Here is a 26,124-nt window from a genome sequence, read left to right as displayed (position 1 = left end):
ATCAGGGATGATGCTTTTGAGGCAGATGCGTTCAGGATATGTAAGAGACTCTTAGAAAGGCATATGGGTGAAAGAAAAATGGAAGGCTATGTGGGAGGGAAGAGTTAGACGTATCTTGGAGGAAGCAAAAAAGTTGGCACGACACATGAGCTAAAGGACATGTAGCATGCTGTACTGTTAGACACTAGACACTAGAATACTACAGCACAGTACAGGTCCTTCGGTCCTCGATGTTGTGCTGGCCCATTTATTTCTTTTAAAAGAAGTACTAAACCCACACTACCCCGTAACCCTCTATTTTTCTTTCATCCATATGCCTGTCCAAGAGGCTCTTAAATGTCCCTAATGTTTTAGCCTCCACCACCATTCCTGACAAGTCATTCCAGGCACCCACAACCTTCTGTGTAAAAAAACTTACCCCTGATGTCCCCCCTAAACTTCCCTCCCTTAACTTTGTACATATGCCCTCTGGTGTTTACTATTTGTGCCCTGGGAAACAGGTACTGGCTATCCACCCTATCTATGCCTCTCATAATCTTGTAGACCTCTATCAAGTCCCCTCTCATCCTTCTACGCTCCAAAGGGAAAAGTCCCAGCTGTGCTAATCTTGCCTCATAAGACTTGTTTTCCAATCCAGGCAATGTCCTGGTAAATCTCCTCTGCACCCTCTCCATAGCTTCCACATCCTTCCTATCATGAGGTGACCAGAATTGAACATAATACTCTAAGTGTGGTCTCACTAGAGATTTGTAAAGTTGCAACGTGACCTCTCTACTCTTGAACTCAATCCCCCTATTAATGAAGCCTAGCATCCCATAGGCCTTCTTAACTATTCTATCAACCTGTGCAGCGACACCAAGGTTACTCTGTTCATCCACGCTCTTAAGTAACTGACCATTAACCCTGTACTCAACCTTCTGGTTTGTCCTTCCAAAATGCATCACCTCACACTTATCCGGATTGAACTCTATCTGCCGCTTTTCTGCCCAACTCTGCATCCTGTCTATATCCTCTTGCAACCTTCGACAACCTACAGCTCCATCCACAATTCCTCCAATCTTCGTGTCATCCACAAACTTACTCACCCATCCTTCCGCCTCTTCATCCAGGTCATTTATAAAAATCACAAAGAGCAGGGGTCCCAGGACAGATCCTTGCGGCACTCCACTAGTCACCGACCTCCAGGCAGAATACTTTCCTTCCACTACTACCCTCTGTTTTCTTCCTGTAAGCCAATTTTTTATCCAAACAGCCAAGGTTCCACTGATCCCATGCCTTCTGGATGAGTCTCCCTGTTCTGTATTCTATGTAAATGCCTGCATCCCATATTTGAATTGAACAGTCTGTGGAGGTACAGGAGTCTATTCTGCCTTCTCGTTGGTACATGTAATGTCAGAGAAATGTAAACAATATACATCCTGAAATTCTTTTCCTTTGAAAACAGAGGAGTGCCCCAAGGAATGAATGACAGCTAAAACGTTAGAACCTAAAGCCTCCCCCCAGGGAAAAAGGGGTGTCCCCGTTTCACAGCGGGAGAGGAGACATAACAAACAACTTGCTGATTTACGATGTTAAAAGTCTGTTGTGTCACATTTTCCAAGCTCTGCGCCCCAAGAGTCAACCCCAGAAATGCAGCTCTTCGGACACACTGCCCCCAGCAGTTAACCTGCTGCTCCAAATGTTCTGTGTTCTCCCATAACGCTTCAGTCAGGGGCACCGGTGTAGAATCAGCACGTCTCCAGAGCCATGAAAATCCAAAACCCTGGAGTCTTCCAGGCTGCGTCCTTGGGATATCAAAAAGCGGCCGGTCATGAGGCTCTGAAAGTTGGCCCTGTTCCAGCAAAGAGCTGAAGTCAGAGTGCAACTCCAGGTCAGGGTCTTCAAAAGAACCTTGAAAAGGAAAGAAAGAGATTCCAAAGATAGAAATAGATCTGTTTCTGAAGATGCAAGCAAAGGAGTCTCCGTTTAGCACCATCTTGACTACGCTCCGCCTCTCCAATTTCTACTGCAGTGTATGGGGAGTAGAGTACTGGGGTGAAGGGTTACCTGAAATTAGAACATTCAGATTTCATATAATTGGGTAACAAGCTACTAATACAAAATATGAGATGTTCTTTGAATTTGTATTTGACCTTTCCATAGCAACGGGAAGGTCAAAGACAGACAAGTCAATGTGGGAGTGGGAGGAAGAAATAAAATTGGATCAAATCAGATGCTGAAGATTGTTATTGTAAAAAAAGTCAACTCGTCTATGCATGTTTTCACCAGTGTAGAAAAGGCCACAACATGAGCACTTAGTGCAGTAGCTCAGGTTAGAAGAGGTGCAGGCGAACCATTGTCACATATGCAAAGGCCTTTTTAATCCCATGGATCGTGTTGAGGGATAAGATGAAAAGATGGATATTACACCTATGGCTTCGGGGAAAGTGGCAGGTGACGGAGTGTGGGTGGGGAGGGATGAATGGACTACAGAGTCATTGAACAGAGTTGACTTGAGGAAAGCAGAACGAGTGGAGGTGAGGGAAAGATATGAGTGGTGGTGATTCACTTTGGAGCTGGTTGAAGTTGCAAAGTGTTATGTACTGGCTCGAGAGGCAAGTGAGGGCTGGCCAAGGAAATTCAATTGCTGTTCTGTCTGGGTAGAAGGGGTGTGAGAAGATGTGAGGGCTCTATTAATGATGGAAGATTTCTGGGAGAAGGAGGAGATCTCAGAAGCTCGAGCAGAAGGCTTCATCTAGAGAAGAGATACAGTGGAGATGGAGAAATTGTGATAAAGGAATGGTGGGAGAGAGTCTAGTTAAGCTAGCTGTGGGAGTTAGTGGGTTTTTTGAAGACATCTTCCTCTCCTATGGGAGAAAAATAGGTCCAGAAAAGGAAAAGAAGTGTCAGAGCTGGTATAGGTAAATGTACAGGCAAGGCGGAAGTTAGAGGCAAAAGCAATGAAATTGATGAATTCTGCATGAATGTAGGAAACAGCATCAATGTACCTGTTGAAGTAATGGAAAAAGAGTTGGGGGATAAAAGTGGTGGTGTGCCAGAGTAAACTTGGAACAAGGACTGTTCATTTTCTGCAACAAAGTTAGCTGTAGCCAGGGGCCAAGAAGTCTACAGTTTTCTTCTGATCACCACATCTGAGGAAATACAAATATATTTTGGCTTTAAGGAGGTTGCATCATAGATTCATAGAAAGAATATCAGGTTTAAAATATTTCATAGCCAAGCCATTTAGTCCTTTCATGACAAAAATATCACACATTAGATGTTTTAGGGACAGTTCAAAACAATTTCTTTGACAGATCAATCAGGATCAAAAGGGCAAGACCATAAAAGTAGAAGTGAGTTCTGCAGCAATGATTCAAGGAAACACAACTTCAACTGGAATAACTAGAATCTGGAAACCGATCTCAAAGAAAGCTGTTGAGCCTGGTGTCAACTAAAACTTCTCCAAATTAAGATTGAAAGACTTTGACTAAGCCACTAGAACTTAAGCGAGTAGATGGAGTTGATATGCCGCCATGATCTAATTGTATCGCAGAGCAGGTTTGAGCTGAATGCCCGATTCTCATTCCCATGCTAAACTTGGATGCTCCTCTACTTCCTCTTCAGCACCTCAAATTCTAATGTTATCAAGTTTGTGCCCCCCCACTACTTCTCTCTTCCAGGTTTGATTATTCAATGCTGATGTTGACTCTTTGATAAGCCAATTAGCCCACTCCTCTCTTCCTCCTAACCCTGTTATCTTTCCTTACCATTTACTTATCAGTTTCTTTCTTTAAAGTTACTAATGAATATTGGAACTATCGCTTGACCTTATAGCTGGTTTTCTCTTACGATCTATCCACATTCTGCAATTAAATGTCAGTGTTGCCCCCTGATAACTAACTATGTTGCGTAATTGATTAAGTTATTGGATTGTGAAGTAGGCCTGATTCTAGGCAGTATTTAGCTCAAAAAATGGAGCCCTTCAGCATACTACTGAGTGTGAAATAAATTTGTTCTTAGGCGTTTTGAAAAATCATTTTGAGCTTCAGATGAGAGAAAGGTCTTGCTCCAGTTGTAAGGAGCTGGGGCATTATTTTAGAATCATCACACACAATATCAATTTATAATGTTTCTGAGTAAGCATATTTGCAAAGGAAATATTTCTTACATTGTATTAAATCACTACTTGGTCAAAAGAGCAAATGAATTACTAAATATTTAAAATCAATTAAAATATTCCATGGAAATATTGCCAAAACATTATACATTACACTCAGAAGTGCATTTTACTTTGGTGGTTTTGAATTGATTAAATTACATGTTTTGACCACCTTTTTCAGCTAATCTTTGGACTTGTGCAAATCTTTGAATAATAAGGCCATAACATATTTGAATGCAAAAAATGATAAATTAGTTACTTAACAGTGAAGTGATACTCTGTTTCCAGATATGATCATGCAACTAAAATAGCAGCTGACAGCGTGTAGCACTTGGGATCTGCAATAGTTTTGTACGTGTTAGGCCCTCAGTTATGCTGTATATGCCTTATCAGTTGCCATATCAGTTAATATGCCATATCTCAGCGTCACCATTGGAGATGTCCCATAGCAAAACTGTAATAGGCCAGTCATTGCGATTGCAAGCTTGCATGAAGTTTGTTGTTTTTGAGGGGCTGCTTGTGCTATGAAATGTACCTGCAATGTACAAACTGACTGATTTTCACAACAGCAGGAGCTGAAATGTAATATAGAACAATTTAAGGCAGGTACACTTCTGAAATAGGAACTTGAGGTTAGTTTCACACTGATACTGTGCAATTACATTTATGTTTGGCATCAAGGATTTTTTCTCTGTCAATCTGTTTTGATAATCAGTGTGTGTGTGTGTGTATGTGTGTGTAAGAGAGTGTGAGTGTGCAGGGGAGAGAGATGGAGAGCTGCCTTACATTTGCATCACATTAGCTGGTTTTAAAATGGTGTATGCTGTGCATCTGTTGAGTGTGTATCTGTCATGATGTATAATTGACTCTTAATTCAGAGCATTTAGCTTTACTATGAAATGGGCAACTGCTGCTGAAAACACAAAGCAATAGAAGTGACTCTAGGTTTACTTGAGGAAGTTCCCTGAAGCATGGGAAATTTCTATTGTTCGGTCATGAGCTATCTTGCAGATTGTTAAAGCGAAATAAGACCATAAGATATAGGAGCAGAAGGCCCATTGAGCCTTCTCCAGTATTTCATCATGACTGATCCAATTTTCCTCTTAGCCGTAATCTCCTGCCTTCTCCCCGTATCTTTTCATGACCTGACCAGTCAAGAATCTATCAATCTCTGCCTTAAATATATATGAAGACTTGGCCTACACAGCCACCTGTGGCAATAGATTCCATAGATTCACCACTGTCTGGCTGAAGAAATTCCTCTTCATCTCCGTTCTAAAAGCACGCCCCTCTATTCTGAGTCTGTGTCCTCTGGCCTTAGACTTTCCCACCACAGGAAACATCCTCTCCACATCCACTCTATCAAGGCCTTTCACCATTCATTAGGTTTCTTTTTTTTTAATTTTATTTTTATTTGGATAAGGAATTTACAAATATCATGTACTTTTTTCACACATATAACCTTTTCCATTTTTTTATATGTATAAAACTACAATTATTTATACAGTCTTAAGTACACATTGAGATGATATAAAAGGAAAATAAACATTTAAATAGATAATTATGTACTGTGGTAAATCTAACCTATTAGGCTAAGTAATGGAATTAGTTGTTAAGGAAAATGGTAATAATAGTTTCCATATAACCCTTCTGGACCATTTCCACTGGTCTCATTCATTAGGTTTCAATGAGGTCACCCCTCATTCTTTTGAATTCCAGTGAATACAGGCCCAGAATCATCAAACGCTCTTTATATGATAAGTCATTCAATCCTGGAGTCGTTTCCATGGATCTCCTTTGAACCCTCTCCAGTTCCAGCACATCCTCTTTTACACTTTATGTATCTGAAGAAACTTTTGGTATCCTATTTAATAATATTGGCTAGTCCAGTTTCAGCACATACTTTCTAAGATACGGGGCCCAAAGCTGCTCACAATACTCCAAGTGAATCCTCACCAGTGCTTTATAAAGTCTCAACATTACATCCTTGCTTTTATATTCTAGTTTTCTGGAAATGAATGCTAACATTGCATTTGCCTTCTTTACCACTAACTCAACCTACAAATGAACCTTTATGAAATCCTGCACAAGGACTCCCAGGTTCCTTTGCACCTCCATTTCTATACACTTCACGACACTGTATTCCATCTGCTATTTGTTTGCCCGTTGACCTAATCTGTCTTAGTCCTCTGTAGCCTCTCTGATTCCCCAAAACTACCTGCCCCCCCCACCTATCTTCATAGCATCTGTAAACTTTGTAACAAAGCCATCATTTCCATCATCCAAATCTTTGACATATAACATAAAAGTCATTGGGCCCAATGCAGATCCCTATAGAACACCACTAGTCATCATCAGCCAACCAGAAAAGGCTCTCTTTATTCCCATCCTTTGCCTCCTGCCAATCAGCCACTGCTTTATCCTTGCTAGATTTTTTCCTGCAATACCATGGGCTTGTAGCTTGTTAAGCAGCCTCATATTTGGCACTTTGTCAAAGGCTTACTGAAAATCCAAGTACACCACATCAACTGATTATTCTTTGTCTATCCTGCTTGTTATTTCTTCAAAGAATTCCAACAGATTTGTCAAACAAGACTTTGCCTTGAGAAAACCATGCTGATTACGGCCTAGTTTATCATGTGCCCCCAAGTACCCTGAGATCTCATCCTTAATAATCAACTCTAACATCTTCCCAACCACTGAGGACAGACTAACTGGTCTTTAGTTTCCTTTCTTTTGCTTCTCTCCTTTCTTGAAGAGTGCAGTGACATTTACAATTTTCCACTTTTCTGGAACCATTCCAGAATCTAATGATCTTGAAAGATCATTACCAGTGTCTCCACAATCACTTCAGCCACCTATTGCACATTTAGATGGAGATGTAACGTAAAGATTTTTACTCTTCATGAATGTGAAGGATGTAAGAAATAAATAAAGTCAATTTAAAAGTCAATTCAATTCAGGACTCTGGGTTGTACACCACCTGGTCCAGGTGACTAATCTTCCTTCAGACCTTTCAGTTGCCCAAATACCTTCTCTCTAGTAATGATAACTTCACACACTTCATGACCCCTGACAGCTGGAACTTCCATCATAGTGCTAGTGTCTTCCACAGTGAAGACTGATGCTAGATACTTATAAAATTTGTCCGCCATTTCGGTGTCCCCCATTACTACCTCTCCAGCATCGTTTTCCAGTGGTCTGATAGCCACTTTATGTGTCTGAAGAAACTTTTGGTATCCTCTTTAATATTATTGGCTAGCTTACTTTCGTATTCCTCCTTTACCTTCTTAATGACTTTTTTTAGTTGCCTTCTGTTGTTTTTAAAAACTTTCTAATCCTCTAACTTCCCACGAACTTTTGCTTTCTCTTTGACTTTTATGTTGGCTTTGACTTCTCTTGTTAGCCACGGTTGTATCACCTTTCCTTTAGAACGCTTCTTCCTATATGGGATGTACATATCCTGTGCCTTCCGAATTGCTTCCAGAAATTCCAGCCATTGCTGTTCTACCATCATCCCTGCCAGTGTTCTTTTCCAATCACTTCTGATACACCTGACTTCAGCTTCTGCTTCTCCTTCTCAAATTTCAGGGTGAATTTGGTCTCATTATGATTACTTGCTCCTGAGGGTTCTTTTACCTTGAGTTCTCTAATTAATTCAGGTTCATTGCCCAACACCCAATCCAGTATAGCTGATCCCCAAGTGGGCTCAACCACAAGCTGCTCTTAAAAAGCCATCTCATAGGCATTCTAGAAATTTCTCCTCCTGGAATCCAGCACCAACCATATTTTTACAATTTACTTGCATATGAAAATCCCCCATGTCTATTATAACATTGCCCTTTTGGCATGAATTTTCTATCTCCCATTGTAATTTGTAGACCAGATCCTTACTATTGTTTGGAGTCTGTATACAACTGCCATCAAGTTCTTTTTACCCTTGCAGTTCCTTAGCTGTATCTACAATGTCTCAATTCTTTCTGACCTTATGTCACCTTTTTCTAATGATTTGATTACATTATTTACCAACAGAGTGATGCCACCCCCTCTGCCTTCCTGCCTGTGCTTTCGATTCACTGTGTATCCTTGGAATTAAGCTCCCAGCTATAATCTTCTTTCAGCCATGAATCAGTGATGCCTACTACATCGTACATGCCAATCTGTAACTGCTACAAGTTCCTTGCGATCCACATCATCGAGGACCTCACGTGGTCTATACACACCAGCTGTGCAGTGAAAAAGGCACAACAGCACCTCTTTCACTTCAGACGGTTGAGGAAGTTTCGTATGGGCCCCCAAATTCCATGAACTTTCTACAGGGGTACAATTGAAAGCATCCTGACTGGCTGCATCACTGCCTGGTATGGGAACTGTACCTCCCTTAATCGCAGGATTCTGCAGAGAGTGGTGTGGACAGCCCAGTGCATTTGTAGTTGTGAACTTACCGTGATTCAGGACATTTACAAAAACAGGTGTGGATAAAAGTGTCCAAAGGATCATCATCTGAGTCACCCCAACCACAATCTATTCCAGTTGCTACCATCCGGGAAACGGTACTGCAGCATAAAAGCCAGGACCAACAGGCTCCGGGGCAGCTTCTTCCACCAGGCCATCAGACTGATTAACTCACATTGATTGGAGTGTATTTCTATGTTACATTGACTGTTCTATTTATTATAAATTATCATAAATTACTATAGTTGTACATTGCACATTTAGACAGACGTAACATAAAGATTTTTACTCATGTATGTGAAGGATGTAAGAAATAAAGTCAATTCAACTCAATTCAATTCATCGACCTTATTCTGTAAACTGCGCACATTCAAATATAACACCTTTAGTGCTGCATTCACCCTTTTCGATTTTGTCTGCTTTTTATGTTGGAAATCATCTTTTTGACTGCAATTTTGCCCTATCATCAGCCTCTCCTCACTACACATTGCCTTTGTTTATAAACCAGCTACCTCATCTTCATCTACATTTCCTACAATAGTTCTTGCATTGAAATATATACAACTCAGCACACTAGTTGCTCAACCTTTTGATTTCTAACTTTGTCTGGGGTCTTACCAACATATGCCTCCAGAGCCTCTCCACTAACTGTTCTGGCACTCTGGTTCCTATCCCACTGGAACTCTAGTTCAACCTCCACTGTGTGGCACTAGCAAACCTTCAGTCTAGGATATTAGTCTCTCTCCAGTTCAGGTGCAAACAGTCCTTTCTGTATGGGTCCCACCTTCCCTGAATAATCTAAAAATCTTATGCCCTCCATCCTACACTTGCTCACTAACACCACGTATTAAACTGTATAATCTTCCGAGTTCTGGCCTCACTAGCACATGGCACATGTAGCAATCCTGAGATCACAACCCTGGAGGTCCTGCCCTTTAACTTAGCACCTAACTCCCTGAATTTCTTATGTAGAACCTCATCACTTGTCCTACCCATGACATTGGTACCTACATGGACCACGACCTCTATATGTTCACTCTCCCACTTAAGAATGCTGAGGACTCGATCCAGGATGTCCTGGGCCCTGATACGCGGGAGGCAATATACCGTCTGGAAATCCTGTTCTTAACCACCGCACCACCTGTAGTTTCCTCTAACTAACAAATCCCCCGTCACCACAACTTGCCTTTTCTACCCCCTTCTCTTCTGAGTCACAGAGCCATCCGTAGTGCCAGAGACCTGACCACTGTGATTTTCCTCTGTTAGGTCAAACCCCCCCCCCCCCGCCCCAGTAGTATCCAAAGTGATATAGCTGTTGTTGAGGGGGATGGCCACAGGGGCACGCTGCACTGGCTTCTTAACCCGTTTTCTCCTCCTGACTGTCACCCATTTTCCTGCGTCCTGGACTTTGGGTGTAACTGGCTCTCTGTATATGTCATATCTATCACTCCTTCAGTCTCCGAAGTTCCGGAGTTCATCCAGTTCTAGCTGCAACTCCTTAACGCAGAATGATAGAAGCTGCATCTAGATGCACTTCTCACAGGTCTAGTCATCAGGGGCACTCAAGGTCTCCCTGCCTTCCCACATCCTGCAAGAGGAGCATTCCACTGTCCTGCCTGGCATCTCTACTCCCCTAGCTGAGCCGATATAAAGAAGGGAAGGAGAAAAAAAACTTAAGCTTTTGTTTTCTTGCCTTCTCTGACTGAAGCTTCTCTTCGCTGAAGCCTCGAAGAGCTAAAGCCTCAAGATCACCACTCTGACTCTGTCCACTCAGACGATGGCTACAGCGATAATGGTCGCCGCGCTTGCCTCAGCCTTCCTTTAATTTCCTTTAATTCAAAACACAGGATTGGTTGCTGGACAAAGTTCTATTTACGATCTGGAAGAGGGAACCGAGTGTAGTGTATCCCAGTTTGCTGATGACACTAAACTGAGCGGAAAAGCAAATTGTGCAGAAGATATGGAGAGTCTGTAGAGGGATGTGGATAGGTTAAGTGGTCTGGTGGATGGAGTACAATGTTGGTAAATGCGAGGTCATACATTTCGGAAGGGAAAATGAAAGAGCAGATTATTATTTAAATGCTAAAAAAATTGCAGCATGCTGCTGTGCAGAGGGATTGGAGTACTTGTTCATGAATCACATAAGGTTTGTTTCCAGGTGCAGCAGGCTATCAAGAAGGCAAATGGAATTGTGGCCTTCATTGCTTGAGGGATTGAATTTAAGAGCAGAGAGATTATGCTGCAACTGTACAGGGTACTGGTGAGGCTACAGCTGCAATACTGTGTGCAGTTCTGGTCTCCTTATTTTGAGGAAGGATATACTGGCTTTGGAAGTTCACTACATTAATTCCAGAGAATGAGGGGATTAGACGATGAGGAGAGATTGAGGTGCCTGGGACTGTACTCGCTGGAATTTAGAAGATGAAAGGAGATCTTATAGAAACATAGAATTATGAAGGGGATAGGTAAGAGCCAGGAAAGTTGTTTCCACTGGTAGGTGAGACAAGAACTAGGGGACATAGTCTCAAGATCTGGGGGAGTAGATTTAGGATGGAGAGGAGGAGGAACTGCTTTTCCCAGAGAGTGCTGAATTTGTGGAATTCTCTGCCCAATGAAGCAGTGGAGGCTATCTCAGAAAATATATTGAAAGCAGGGTTGAATAGATTTTTGCATTGTAGGGGAATTAAGGGTTGTGGGAAAAGGCAGGTAGGTAGAGGTGAGTCCATGACCAGATTAGCCATGATCTTATTCAATGGTGGAGCAGATTTGATGGGCCAGATGGTCTACTCCTGCTCCTATTTCTTATGTTCTTATTTCACTGCAGCGACCTGATGCCCCCTTTTCTGCTCAGGCAGTTGACCTGAGTGAAATCCCTTCCTTCCGATATCTGGATTGGTCGCTGGTTAAAGCTCTATTTGGCATTTTACAGTTTTGTTTTAATTAACTTGGAAAAAGCTAATGAACAATGATTTTTTAAATGTTTAAAATATGCTGAATGTTAATAGTTTTTGATTGATCCTGAATATTTGTGAAGTACTTGTTTGAGTCCTGGTATGTTCTAACTGATTGATATATTAACTTCTTTGGTAGGATTTGTAAGTAGTGATTGAAAAGTTGTGTGCTGTGATGGACCTTGCTTATCAGACTGGTGTTGGAATGCCTTAGAAGAGCTAAGCAAGAGTGGTTTAATGGCCAATTGATCACAAATGTAGACAATGGAAGATTCAGGTCATTGGCTTCCTGGATAATTGAAGATTCCCATATTTCTACCTGTGATTATGGAATATATTGCTAATTTCCATATGAATGCTTAAATGGGTAGGGAAGCAAGAGACCACTGTGTGGATGGAACTAATCCAGATGTAATTAAAATCACAGATGCACTTGGAGTAACCTGTTCTATAAAATTAAAATGCTAATGCATCATGGAAATTGCAAAATATGGACTCCTCATATCAGTCACATTAAAGGCTTTCCTGTCTCTATTTATCAGCTTTCATGCGTTCAGAGCATCACAAAGTATTTTACGGCTAATGAAATGCATATGAGATTTTGCAGGGAATATGATGGCCAGTTCCTGTAGTGCAAGAAACTCATAAATGAATGACCAGGTACTCTCTACTGATTAACGGTTAAATGTTGGCGATGCACCAGGAATAAGTTTCCTTCTTTTCCATGAAACAAATCTGGGTGGGCATGCTGCACTTTAGTTTACACGTCATGTGAGAAGACGGCATCATTGGCAATTCTGCACTCTTCTGTGCTGTATTGGAACATTAACTGAGATTTTACGCTTGCATTTCCAGAGCGGAACTCCGAATTTCCTCAATTCAGGCAACTGCTTCAGAGCCATGGAATCTGCCAGTAACAGAACCACAACTTAATGCAAATTTGAAATTATAATTATTTATTGATGCATTATTGATCATTGTGGTTATTAATATTTCCTGACAGGTGACAGAACTTGAGGTAGTAAAAGGAACTAGATACTGAGTGATATTGGTGAAGGTATGCAAAATGCTATTGTTTTGGAAAATGTGTAAATAACACAGTTAAATTCAAGCTTGTTGAAGAGAAATTTAGGTAATAAGAGAAATGAAATTTATTGAAATGTATTTCAAAGAAAAGTCAAAATAATTTGTGCTAGTAAAAAAAATTAATAAAGAGAAAGTGAGGAACTCTATCCTTGCAGAAACAGAATTTTGGTGAAGAAAGATTTTTTTAGTAATGACACAGAGTCCCTGAAACAAAAAGTGTTGATAATTAGATTGAAACATTAGTGGAAATGTACATGAAGTGCTTTGATATTATTCCTTTCAACAAAGACTGAGCTAGCGAGGCTTTGCATGCTGGGGTGGTTGGCAATGAAGAAAGTAAGTGGATAGATTAAAGGGAAAATTTACATAGGTTAATTAAACCAAAGGAAGATGGATTGCTTGGTTCTTAATAATAAGGATTTTAGGATTTGAGTGAAAAATGCAGAGGTCATTGAAATATTATTTGACTTCAACTCAGTGATTGTATGCCAGTGGACTAAAGAGTAGACAATATGGGTTAATTTTTAATGAGGAAGACTATGCTCGTTTGGGTAATTACAAGCTGGTTGATGACATCTGTGATCAGGGAACTTTTGGAGCCTTTAATCATTAAATGGAAACATAAATTGTTTGAAATGGAGAACTAAAATTTCAGGTTCTCAAGACAAATTGACTAAACTCAGAACTGATACATTATAGTTTACCTCATTTGAATAATGTAAGTACATCCTTTCTTAGATGAGAGGCCTAAACCACCTCACAATTCTCCAAATGAGGCCTCACTAGTGCCGTTAATAAACCCTGAACATTACATCCTTTCATATTCTACTCTTCTCGAAATTAACGCTAACATTGCAGAAAGAGTGCAAAGGAGATTTACAAGGATGTTACTTGGATTGGAGGGCGTACCTTATGAGAGTAGGTTGAGTGAACTTGGCCTTTTCTTCTGGGAGCGACAGAGGATGAGAGGTGACCTGATAGAGGTGTATAAGATGATGAAGGGCATTGATCGTGTGGATAGCCAGGGGCTTTTTCCCAGGGCTGAAATTGCTAATACGAGGGGCCATAGTTTTAAGGTGCTTGGAAATGGGTACCAAGGGGATGTCACGGGTAGGTTTTTCACACGGCATTGTGGGTGCGTGGAATGCAGTACCGGTGGCAGCAGTGGAAGCGGATACAGTCGGGTCTTCTAAGAGTCTCTTAGATAGGTACATGGAGCTTAGAAAAATAGAGGGCCATGCGCTAGGGAAATTCTAAGCAGTTTCTAGAGTAGGTTACATGGTTGGCACAACATTGTGGGCTGAAGGGCCTGTAATGTGCTGTAGATTTCTATGTTCTATGATGCAGAGGTTTGAGCCAAAATGTCAACAGTTCCTTTCCTTCCTGAGTTCTTCCAGCAGATTTTTTTGTATCCTCAGAACTAATTAAGGTATTGATATTGGTATTGGTTTATTGTTGTCACATGTACCAAGGTACGATGAACACCTTAGCTTGCCTACTGTTTGTACAGATCAAATGCATGGAGCTAGAATAAAATAAAACAAAAGGAATGCAGAATAAAGTGTAACAGCTACTGACAAAGTACGGTGCAGGTAAATGATGAATTGCAAGACTGTAACAAGTTAAATTGTCATCCACCTTATTATGCAAGAGCTCCATTCAGGAGTGTGATAAATGTGGGGTAGAAGCTGTCCTTGAGCCCGGTGATATGTGCTTTCAGGCTTTTGTATCTTCTGCCTGATGGGCGAGGGGAGAAGGGAGAATGCCCAGGGTGGTGAGGTCTGGCCATTTTTACTGAGGTAGCGAGAAGTATAGACAGAGTCCAGACAGGGCAGGCTGGTTCCCATGATGTGCTGAGCTGCGCCAACAATTCTTTGCTGTTTCTTGCGGTTATGTGCAGCTGCAATACTGACAGAATGCTTTTATGGTGCATCGATAAAAATTGGTAGGAGTCAATGGGGACATGTCGAATTTCTTTAGCTTCCTGAGGAAGTTGAGGCGTTGTTGAGCTCTTGTGGCTGTGGTATCAATGTGATTGGACTGGGACAGGCTATTGATGATGCTCACACCTCGGAACTTGAAGCTGTCAACCCTCTCAACCTCAGCACCACTGATGTAAACAGAAGCTTGTGCACCACCCCTGCTTTTTGAAGTAATTAATCAAGTCTTTTGTTTTATTGACATTTGAGGGGAAGTTTGTTGTCATGGTACCATGTCACTGAGCTTTCTTTCTTCTTCCTGTACTCCAACTCATCAGTATTTGAGACGTGCCCCACGACAGTGGTATCATTACAAACTTGTAGTTGGAATTAGAGCAGAGGCTAGCCACACAGTTATCAGTGTATAGGGTTTAGAGTAAGCGGCTGAGGATACAACTGTGTGGAGCACCAGTATTTAGAATAATTGTGATGAAGGTGTTTCTGCCTATCTTTACTGATTGTAATCTGTTAGTCAGAAAATCAAGGATCCAGTTGCAGAAAGACGTTAACTCCCAGAGTCTGGAATTACGTGATGAGTTTGCTTGGAACACTAGTATTGAAGGCAGAACTGTAGACAGTGCACAATAGTCTTATGTAGGTCTCTTTACTGTTGAAATGCTTCAGAGATTAGTGTGGGGCCAGGAACTACCATCTTCTGCCTTTTGTCTTTTTGCCTACTGCCTTTTTGGAGGTAGGCAAATAGCAGTGTGTCGAGGTTATCTGGAAAGCTGGAGCTGATGTGTGTCATGACCAGCCTTTCGAAGCACTTCATGATATAGGTGGTAGAGCCACTGGGTGGTTGTCTTTAAGACACATTATCTTGTTGTTCTTGGGTACTCAGATGTTAGTGGCTTTCTTAAAGCAGGAGGGAACCACATTCGGAAGCAAGAAGAAGTTAAAATTGTCTGCAAATGCCCTTGCTAGATGACCTAAACAGGATCTTTCTTTTTAAATCTTTTTATTGAATAAGTATACAAAAAGGTAAGCCATATAGGCACTAATACACTGTTAGAATATAATAAAATTACAGGAGATATTAATACAGAAAAAAATGATACGAACAATGTAATTTAAACATAACATAATAAGGTAACATAATAGTATACTAATTTTTATATATATATATATGTATATATCAATAGAGAAAAGGAAAAAAAAAACCCCAAAAAAACCCACCGTGCAACTAAACTAAAAGCAAAGCAAAGCAATGGGCTAACTTGGAACCAAGTAGAGTTAAGGAACTTAAAATCACGTCCTCAAACCCGACCTCCATTAAAAACAGTAAAAAAAACAAGAAGGGAATATAAATATGGAGCAAAAAAGAGACGAAAAAAATTACATTAAATGAAAATATTGAATAAAAGATCTCCAGGTCTGTTCAAATTTAAGTGAGGAATCATAAAGATTGCTTCTAATTTTCTCCAAATTCAAGCATAATATCGTCTGAGAAAACCAAAAAAAGGTAGTTGGAGCATTAAGCTCTTTCCAATGTTGTAAGATACATCTTTTCGCCATTAAAGTAAGAAATGCAATCATTCTACGGGCTGAAGGAGAAAGATTACTGGAAATTTTAGGTAATCCAAAGATAGCAGTATTAGGGTGAGGAGAGATATCTATATTCAATACCTTTGAGATAATATTAAAAATGTCTCTCCAAAAAGTTTCCCGAGTAGGACAAGACCAAAACATATGAGTTAAAGAGGCTTTCTGCCCCGGACATCTATCACAAAAAGGATTAATATGAGAATAAAAACGAGCTAATTTATCTTTGGACATATGTGCTCTATGAACAACTTTAAATTGAATTAGGGAATGTTTAGCACAGATAGAGGGAGTATTGACTAATTGTAAAATCTGCCCCCAGTCATCCACGGAAATGATAGAACCCAATTCCTGTTCCCAATCTACCCTAATCTTATCAAAGGGAGCTTTCCTAAGTTTCATAATAGTATTATAAATCATAGCCGATGCACCTTTCTGACATGGATTAAAGTTAATTATAGTATGTAAAATATATGTAGGAGGAAGCATTGGAAAGGAAGAAAGTATAGTACTTAGGAAATCTCTAACTTGTAGATATCTAAAGAAATGTAGACCAAGACAGGATCTAAGGGCCAGGGACACCGTCAGTGTCTGATGTTTTTCATGGGTTCCCCCTCCAGAAAACTGATCTTGCATCTGTTACAGTGACTGCACAGGAACTCCTAGGGTAGGTGGTAACATACCTGTTCCCTTTTGTTCATGCATAGAGTGTGCTAAGCACATTGGGGAAGGGATGTGCTATTGTCGACAATACAGACTGACTCCACCGCTATATATGGTATGCAAGCCCTGCTACAGCCGACAGCTGGAGTGACACTCAAGTCTGGACAAGCACGGCCTCTTAGCATCTCTGATTGCACTTACAAAGGTCAAGTTCACTTGATTTGAATGCTACAGGCTTGGACTTCAGAAGAGACTTCTGTGCAGTACATATGAGAGGTCACTTCTCAGAACTGTCTGTGGTGTGCAGAGATCTGCACATCACCTGGGAACCTTCCCAGTGCCTTGTGGAATTTTCTACTTAAGATGTCATGTCAGCACTCAAAAAATTTTCAGAGGTTTTTGGATTTTGGAATTTTGGATAAGGGGTACTCAACCTGCATTTGACATTTCTACCCTGGGAAAAACATTTTAACTGTCTACTCTCACTGTTCCTAGTGCTTAATGAGATATAAAGTATAGATTAATGGATGTACATGTTGTTCACAGACAAAAACATTTGTGTAGTGTTGCTTTTCAGGGTGAAAACAGAATGCAGCTTCAGGCTTTTGTTTCAGGGAAGTTGGGAAAACAAGAATCCAGTAGGAAGAAGGATGTGAGAAAGGGGAGAAAGGATCTGCTAAGAATATGGAATCATCAGAGTAGTACAGAATGAAGTAATAAGAGTATTGATTTTATTAAGCAAAACTTTATTTATTTAATTAATGGAATTGGGCTACTATGCATTACTGGAAGCAGTTCGTTCAGCTATTTAGTTGTATTGCCAGCTGCCTAACTTTCTCAAAAGCCTGATTTCATGTAATGAATTTCCATTTATTTGGTCCTCTCCATATTGTTACTTTTTTCTCAGGGCACTTTATTTAGTTTCCCTTTGGACCAACACCCCAGATGTCCAATTCCATGCACTGAAGCTGCAAGTCAATCAGACTGCTACTTTTTAAAAAATTTCTAATATAAGAAATCTCCCAAATAATTTCATAAGATCAAGATGTTACCAAGAGGAAAGATTAGGATAGAAGAGGTGACTAATGCACTGTGAAATGATGGAGCACAATATGAGAAAAGGTTTGAGCAGGTAGTTAATAAGTGTTGTTTACTGACATGAGTGTATTGAGTGATTAAGGACTTGCAAAAATAGATGTAGAATTTTAGAAAATGTAGCTTCTAGTGGGGTATTATCAATGAGAGATTTGGAGATGAATCCAAGAGTACCTAATGAGATGCTTTGGAGAATTGGGAGCCAGCACTGCCAACTTGATTAAAGGATGATGGATTAGTAAAAATTTACATGGCACAGAATATGCACAGAAAAGTTTAGGATGTTAGGAATTATAAATAGTAGATGAATGCAGATTGTCTGTTCTCCCACACTAATAACAGGAAATAATGGCTATTCATTCATGGGTGCGTAAGTACCTGTATTGGCACTTCACAGTGAAATTCCTCTTGGTCTTGCAGGAATAGCAATTTCATTACCATGATGGTAGTGTGGTTTGGGAGGGGTCATTAGACACAAGCACAAATCAAATCACAAACCTTAATTACTTTTTGGGCTAATTAAGGTAGGGGCAACTTTAATAATGATTAGTATCTCAATGAATTATGTGTAGGGCCTAATTTTAGTTTTTGCGTCAGTGTATTTTATGCTGCAATTATGGGGATCTGCGATCATCCCACCTCAATGTTTCGAAAATTTTGTTTGCAAATTATGAAATAAAATGTATTGAAAGTTTCCAAGCCCGGTCAAGGGTTATGTTCCTTCGTCAGGAGTGGATTTGTGATTTTCTTTTAATAATGCTTTGTAAAATGGCTATAATTTAGCAAAGTACTTTTCTAATGTTTGGTTTCTACATTTAGATTTAAGCCAAAATTAATGAATGGCCTTCACAATTCTAATCTAGGCCAATCTTTCAATTAATGATTTATTTTGCAAAATCTTCAATGTCTTTTATTTAATCACGAACACCTTTAGCCTTTCACCCCATTTCTGCCTCTGCTTTTACTCTGTTTCCCTTTCTCACTACCATCACACCACTGACCGCATCCCACAAGATGCTGCCTGACCTGCTGAGCTCCTCTGACATTTTGTATTTTACTCCCACAAACAAAGAGTATTGGTCAATCAAAAATATGAACATTTTGAAATTCACATGTCATTGTTGAAGTGAGATTAAGAAAAATGTATAGTATTTTTGGTTGACATTTTACTGCCAATACAGTGTTAATCAATGGGAAAAGAAACAAATTTACAGGTAATTATTTATCAGTTAAGGCCAAGCCTTAATTATTTGTTGCTTTAATCAACAGCCTTCAGAAGAATGCATTCTTTCTCTACAGTATTGAATACACATTTTTGATATGCAAATTGATTTCAGGAAGAATAGCCCAGGATGTTACCCTTGACTTATGCAGAAGTGCATGATTTGGTGTCTCATTGGTAATATGTCTCCTAGAGATATGTGATATGAATCCATAACGTGTGATTCTGGAACGGAACACCCGAGACCACTTGCTGTGCTGCTCATTTTTGTTTTCATTTCTGTCAATAATTGTGAGTTTTGAGCTGTAACTATGGAGGTTTGGATTAAGATCTCCATAGTTACAGTTTCCAAAATTTACTTTGTGTTTTACTGTCAAAACTCCATTGATAAATTCCAAGTCATTCAATGGTTATTTCCCTCATTTCAGAGGTACAAGGCTGAACTGTCACCAGCTACATTAGTAGTAAATCATTCATTTCCCTTTGCTGATCCTCTGAGCAAAGACATACGTCTATTCATGTGTATTTATTTGGGCAGGTAGTTGACAGTGCAATTCTAAGAGTTGGAGGCATATAAAACTGGTGAGAGGGAAAAGATATACGGCATACCTGAGGGGCAAACTTTCCACAAGGAGGGTGGTGGGTAATATAATGAGCTGCCAGAGGAAGCTGTAAATTATAATATTTAAAAGATATTCAGACAGGTACATGGATTAAAAAAAAGGTTTCAAGGGACATGGGCCCAATGCAGTCAAATGGGATTGGCTCAGGCAGTCACCTTAATCAGCGCTTATGTGTTATGTGAAGGGTCTGTTTTCATGCTATATAATTCTGAATCTAAAGCATGTTTGTCATTCTGTTTTCTTGATTTCCCATGAAGATGTTTTGAAGCAAAGTGCAGTACCATATGAACTTCCTTGGTATAATTAAATTGCTGAAGCATGTGACTTATCTATCTTGCATCTGGTAAGATGCCAGTGCACACAGACACAGCAGCTTCTGTGGGGTCAACCAAGAATGCTATTGTCTTTTTTTTAATGTATTTTTTTACGATCACAAGACCCTGTTAGACATTAAGAATTTAGAAGTACTGCAGGTTTACTCCAGCAGCGAGTTGCTCATTGATGGAGAACAGAAGGAGCTGGACCTAGTGTGGACCGTGATGCTGCCTGAGACAGAGAGGCGTCAGTGCATGAAGGAAGTGTGCAGTTTGAACAGCGAGTGATCATCTCAGTTGCTTTTCTTGTGATGGTAAGACCCTGTTGGACACTGGCAGTGTGGAATGTTGCAAGTCCAATTCATTGGTTTATTGGTGAATAGTGAGGGTGGACAGCGGGGGAGGTGCATGGCCTCGGTCATAGTGAGGATTAAGCCTCAAGCCGTGGTGCTGATGCCCCTTGGGTGGCATCGGAGTCGGGCACTCCACCAGAGTGCCTGAGGCAGCATGGCGCTGTGTCCATGCTGCCCTCCAATTTTCACTCAGCAGAAGACGAGCTGTATTGTGTTCGACTGCAGACTGCAGCAACTTTCATGGACTCGGGGACTTGGACTATTATTTTTTACACGTGTGACTATTTCACTGTTATCCTATATGTGCTATATGTACCTTTTGCTGTGTACAACTTTTGATACTGTGTTTTCCACCTTGCTCCAGAGTAACGCTGTTTCATTTGGCTGTATTTGTGAGTATTCATGTAAGATTGAATGACAATTAAACTTGAACTTGAACTATTTAGAAAGCTCATCTTAAAGATAGTTTGTGAGAATTGAATTGAACTGATTGGAATTTAATGTGGCTGATTTAAAATACATTTCTTCCTGTATTAAGTTTGTGTTTCCCAGGCTGGCTGCAGGGTAACAGCACTTATTAAGTAGCTTTATTGGCACATATGTGATCAGTTGTACTGCTTTCTAACACTACCACTGTTGTCAAATCTTGACAACAGCTGCCATTGTTAAACACTTAACATTGCCAATGGCAGCATTGAGTCTATGTATAAATTAGATCCAAGGGTACGCATGGAATACATTTAAATTGTCTACCTGAAATAAGCTTAGACCGTTAATTATGATCTCTTTATTGACTTCTGAGATTGTGAGAACTTGTATCTTGATGAAGGGTCTCATCTCGAAACGTGAGTTTCAGATTTATTTATCACATATATATCAACATACGGTGAAATGCATCTTTTGTGTTAACAACCAAAACACCTAAGGTTGTGCTGGGAGCAGCCTGCATTATCACCACACATTCCACCGCCAACATAGCATGCCTACAATGCTTGGCAGAACAACACAGAACACAACCAGCATCAAAACAATGGCAAAAACAGCGAAAGAAGCCCTTTTACAACACCCACGCACTCACACACTCACACACTCACACACCTCCAACTCCAGGGCAGGCTTCCAGTCTCTAGCTTCAGCTATTGAGCTCAACCTCCGGACTCCTTAGTGACCTTTGGGCCTTAATACTTGGCATCGACTCCCCACCCCTCGGGCTAACCAATGATGGGACCCCAAGCTCTACTTCGAACTCCAGGTTTGCCAACTGTCTGGCTCTTGGACCTTCTTGTGCCTTCTGCTTGGACAGACATCCGATACAGGGGACTGACAGACCTGGGACAGTACAAAATTTACGAATGTCCTTTGTCACCTGTCCATGTCACTGACTTTCAGGCTCAGAGTGGAGGCATGCTTGGTCTCTGGATATCTTTCATCTCCGGATATCTTTGGTCTCCATGTACATATTGCTGACATTCGATTCTGGAGCAGATCTCCGGACTCCAGAGGTCCTTTGTCATTCGTCCATGTCACTGGACTTAGAGCGCAGAGAGGTGCAGCAATGTCCACATCACTGGCCTTCAAATGTCATCGTTTATTCTGCTCTATAGAAGCTAACTGACTTGCTGAGTTCCTCCAGATTTGTGTTACTCAAGATTTTCAGCATCTGACAATCTCTTGTGTTTGTAATTGTGAGAACTACTGTGACATTAAAACCGTGGCTCTAGATCGACTGCAGTGATGCCTGGCACTGTGAACTTCAGTTTTTGATGCTGTTTGCTTGCGTTTATTGTTTGCATGTTTTTTTAACTTTCTCTTTCTGCACACTGGGAGTCTGAATGGTCTTCTTTTGTTTTTAATGAGTTCTATTGCTGTTCTTCGTTTTGTGGCTGCCTGTAAGGAAACAAATCTCAAGGTTGTATAAAGTATACCGACTTTGATAATAAATGTACTTTGAAATGTCATGGGCCAAATAATGAAGCTTTTGATAACTGTATCGTAAGGACTGAGTGACCAAAAATTCTGGAGCTCTGGTGGTTGAAGGCACAAAGTTGAAACATATAGTTTTGATACATTTAGGATAATATAAGATAAACTGGCAGGAAAAAAGAAAAGAAGGATAAAGTGTTGATAGGATAAAGTGATTAAGGGTATGAGGAGGTGTACAAAGCATACATGGATCAATCAAGTCAAATGGCCAATCTTTAAGCTGTAAAATCAATGAAATTCTTAATTTCATATTTAATTTCATACCCAAGAGCAGAGACATTAGATGAAGATCTTCAGAACACATCTTTCATGCAGTCAGATTTTGTGTTTGATCCTTAGTTCTGCCATCAGTTCCCGGAGTTCACTCAGGAAAATTCTCTCAAAGCAATTTCAGCTTTACGGCTATGAGTTATTTTTAAAAGTGCATCGCTCTCTGAGGTTCTGGAACAGAATGAACTGTTTGTCTCACGTGATGATTAGTTGATAAAACAACATAATGAAATCTCATACGGATCCTAGCCATGTAAAGAAACAAATCATTGCTTGTCCTCTAAGATGTTTTGGATGCATCAGATTCTGTACATGGCAGAATTCAGAGATGAATGGCCAGCTTCTAAGCAGCAAGCTTGTCCCATCCTGTAGCATTCAGAGTATGAGAATTAGTGTGCTTGATTTCCACTGGAAAGGATTTGTGTTAACCACAGGAAAATACAAGTTTCTGTGCATTTCTCTCCATGGATTCACTGTGCACACTGTATCAGTGCAACACACTGGGCCAAATGGATTCCTGAAGGGTTTTTGATAATGCACCAGTGACTTTGTGAGCTCGTTTTGATGTGGCAAGAGATTGGATGTCATGAGCCCTCTTGGATAATAGCTTAGCAAACTATGGATCCTTGCTGAGAAAAAAATCTCTAAGCTTCTTTTCAATATCCCTACAGGAGATCATTTATGTGGTTTATTTGAATGAAAAGAATGATTTGTGAGTAAAATTAAACGGATGACTTTAAAATCAAACATTCAGTTCTATATCTGTGCCCAGAATAAATTACATGTGGATTTAAGATTCAAATTGGCTGTGGTCTACCAAATGAATAATAAATAGTCTGAATAATGCTGTAAAATAAACAAGCCTTTAACATTTTGTTATGCTAGTTATACCTTGAGAGTAATCTCTATAGTCTATGATCAATTGCATCAGTGTATCTAACTTAATTGGCATCCATGAATCTAACTTGGCTGCCTAAAATCCAGATTCGGATAATAGCTCATTGAGAGTGGGGCTGGAAATGGGGTTGAGGGGTGGAAAGGGTGTGGAGAATAAAGGTTGATGGCAGGAAAAATTAGAGCATTCATTAGACTGTTTTTGGATCGAAGCAGAAGGTATGTTTCATAGATGGGAAGTATATTTTGTTGGTTACCAGCAGTTGTTTACTTCTGATGTTGTCAACTACTTGCCTTGGTGAATGGTTAATGTATCTCTTGAGGTTTACTTTCTTGATAAGCAATAACAAATAAGCATATTAAGATTAATAGCTATTATTTCTGGATGTAGCATGTTATTCATGCTTTGGAAAGGAGCTGCAGGGAATGATAATAAGGCTTGAGGCAAAAGACTGCTTGATATTTTTGTTTATCTGATTTTCTTCATCGTTCAGAAGCTCCTCACCAGTGTGTATGCGATACTTAAAATTTGAAAGAAAATTATGGGTATAGTTTTAAAAGAAATTAACCTGACAACATGTGATTTTTGACGGATTTGTCTTTGATATCACTCTGTGTCAACAACTTGTCCTCAGACCTCCTTTAAAATTTTTCACTCTCTTTCCTTAAAATTGTCCCCTTTAATTCTAGAGTTCCATTGATATAGAGCTTGGGTGCCTGAGGCTTTTGCATAGTACTGTGGTAATTCTATGTATTGGATTGTACTGCTGCAAAAAAAAACAAATTTCATGACATATGTGAGTGATGATAAACCTGATTCCGATATGGGGTCTCTACTATGGACTGAGAGAGAAAAGGTACAGGGAGGGGGGAATCATGGTTGGGAAAAGGAGAAGGAAGAAGGAAGGGAGTGGGAAGCACCAGAGGGACATTCTGTAATGATCATATTTGCACAGTACTGTATATTATTTTCCTCGTAATTTTATAAACCTCCATAAGATTATACCTCAGTCTCCAACCCACTTCATCCAATCTCTTCCAAAAACCAAAGCTGCCCGGTCCAGGCAATGTACTGGTCAATCTCTTCTGCACTGTCTATTGCTACCACATCCTTACTGTAGCGTGGCAACCACTAAACTATACACAATATGCCAAGTGTGGTCTAGGAAGCAGGGAGTAAATAAGGTGCTTGAGGAGTATAAGAAGTGCAAGAAAATACTTAAGAAAGAAATCAGGAGGGCTAAAAGAAGACATGAGGTTGCCTTGGCGGTCAAAGTGAAGGATAATCCAAAGAGCTTTTACAGGTATATTAAGAGCAAAAGGATTGTAAAGGATAAAATTGGTCCTCTTGAAGTTCAGAGTGGTCATCTATGTGCAGAACCAAAGGAAATGGGGGAGATCTTAAATAAGTTTTTTGCGTCTGTATTTACTAAGGAAACTGGCATGAAGTCTATGGAATTAAGGGAAACAAGTAGTGAGATCATGGAAACTGTACAGATCGAAAAGGAGGAGGTCCTTGCTGTCTTGAGGAAAATTAAAGTGGATAAATCCCCGGGACCTGACAGGGTGTTCCCTCGGACCTTGAAGGAGACTAGTGTTGAAATTGCAGGGGCCCTGGCAGAAATATTTAAAATGTCGCTGTCTACAGTTGAGGTGCCGGAGGATTGGAGAGTGGCTCATGTTGTTCTGTTGTTTAAAAAAGGATCAAAAAGTAATCCGGGAAATTATAGGCTGGTAAATTTAACGTCGGCAGTAGGTAAGTTATTGGAGGGAGTACTAAGAGACAGAATCTACAAGCATTTGGATAGACAGGGACTTATTAGGGAGAGTCAACATGGCTTTGTGCGTGGTAGGTCATGCTTGACCAATCTATTGGAGTTTTTTGAGGAGGTTACCAGGAAAGTGGATGAAGGGAAGGCAGTGGATATTGTGTACGTGGACTTCAGTAAGGCCTTTGACAAGGTCCCGGATGGGAGGTTAGTTAGGAAAATTCATTTGCTAGGTATACATGGAGAGGTGGTAAATTGGATTAGACATTGGCTCAATGGAAGAAGCCAAAGAGTGGTAGTAGAGAATTGCTTCTCCGAGTGGAGGCCTGTGACTAGTGGTGTGCCACAGAGATCAGTGCTGGGTCCATTGTTATTTGTCATCTACATCAATGATCTGGATGATAATGTGGTAAATTGGATCAGCAAATTTGCTGATGATACGAAGATTGGAGGTGTAGTAGACAGTGAGGAAGGTTTTCAGAGCCTGCAGAGGGACTTGGACCAGCTGGAAAAGTAGGCTGAAAAATGGCAGATGGAGTTTAATACTGACAAGTGTGAGGTATTGCATGTTGGAAGGACAAACCAAGGTAGAACATGCAGGGTTAATGGTAAGGCACTGAGGAGTGCAGTGGAACAGAGGGATCTGGGAATACAGATACAAAATTCCCTAAAAGTAGCATCACAGGTAGATAGGGTCGTAAAGAGAGCTTTTGGTACATTGGCCTATATTAATCAAAGTATTGAGTATAAGAGCTGGAATGTTATGATGAGATTGTATAAGGCA

The 26,124-nt window shown here is 40.3% G+C and overlaps 1 protein-coding gene across 1 annotated transcript in view; it reads left to right on the top strand.

Moving 5' to 3' along the window:
* Positions 1–26,124, top strand: part of macrod2 (mono-ADP ribosylhydrolase 2) — a 1,223,981-nt gene that overhangs the window by 137,810 nt on the left and 1,060,047 nt on the right. The gene's annotated exons all lie outside the window — the stretch shown is intronic.

Source organism: Mobula birostris, chromosome 8, assembly GCF_030028105.1.
Source record: "Mobula birostris isolate sMobBir1 chromosome 8, sMobBir1.hap1, whole genome shotgun sequence".
Lineage (NCBI taxonomy): Eukaryota > Metazoa > Chordata > Chondrichthyes > Myliobatiformes > Myliobatidae > Mobula > Mobula birostris.
The sequence above is the reverse complement of the archived record's forward strand: the minus strand, read 5'-3'. Positions and strand labels throughout refer to the sequence as shown.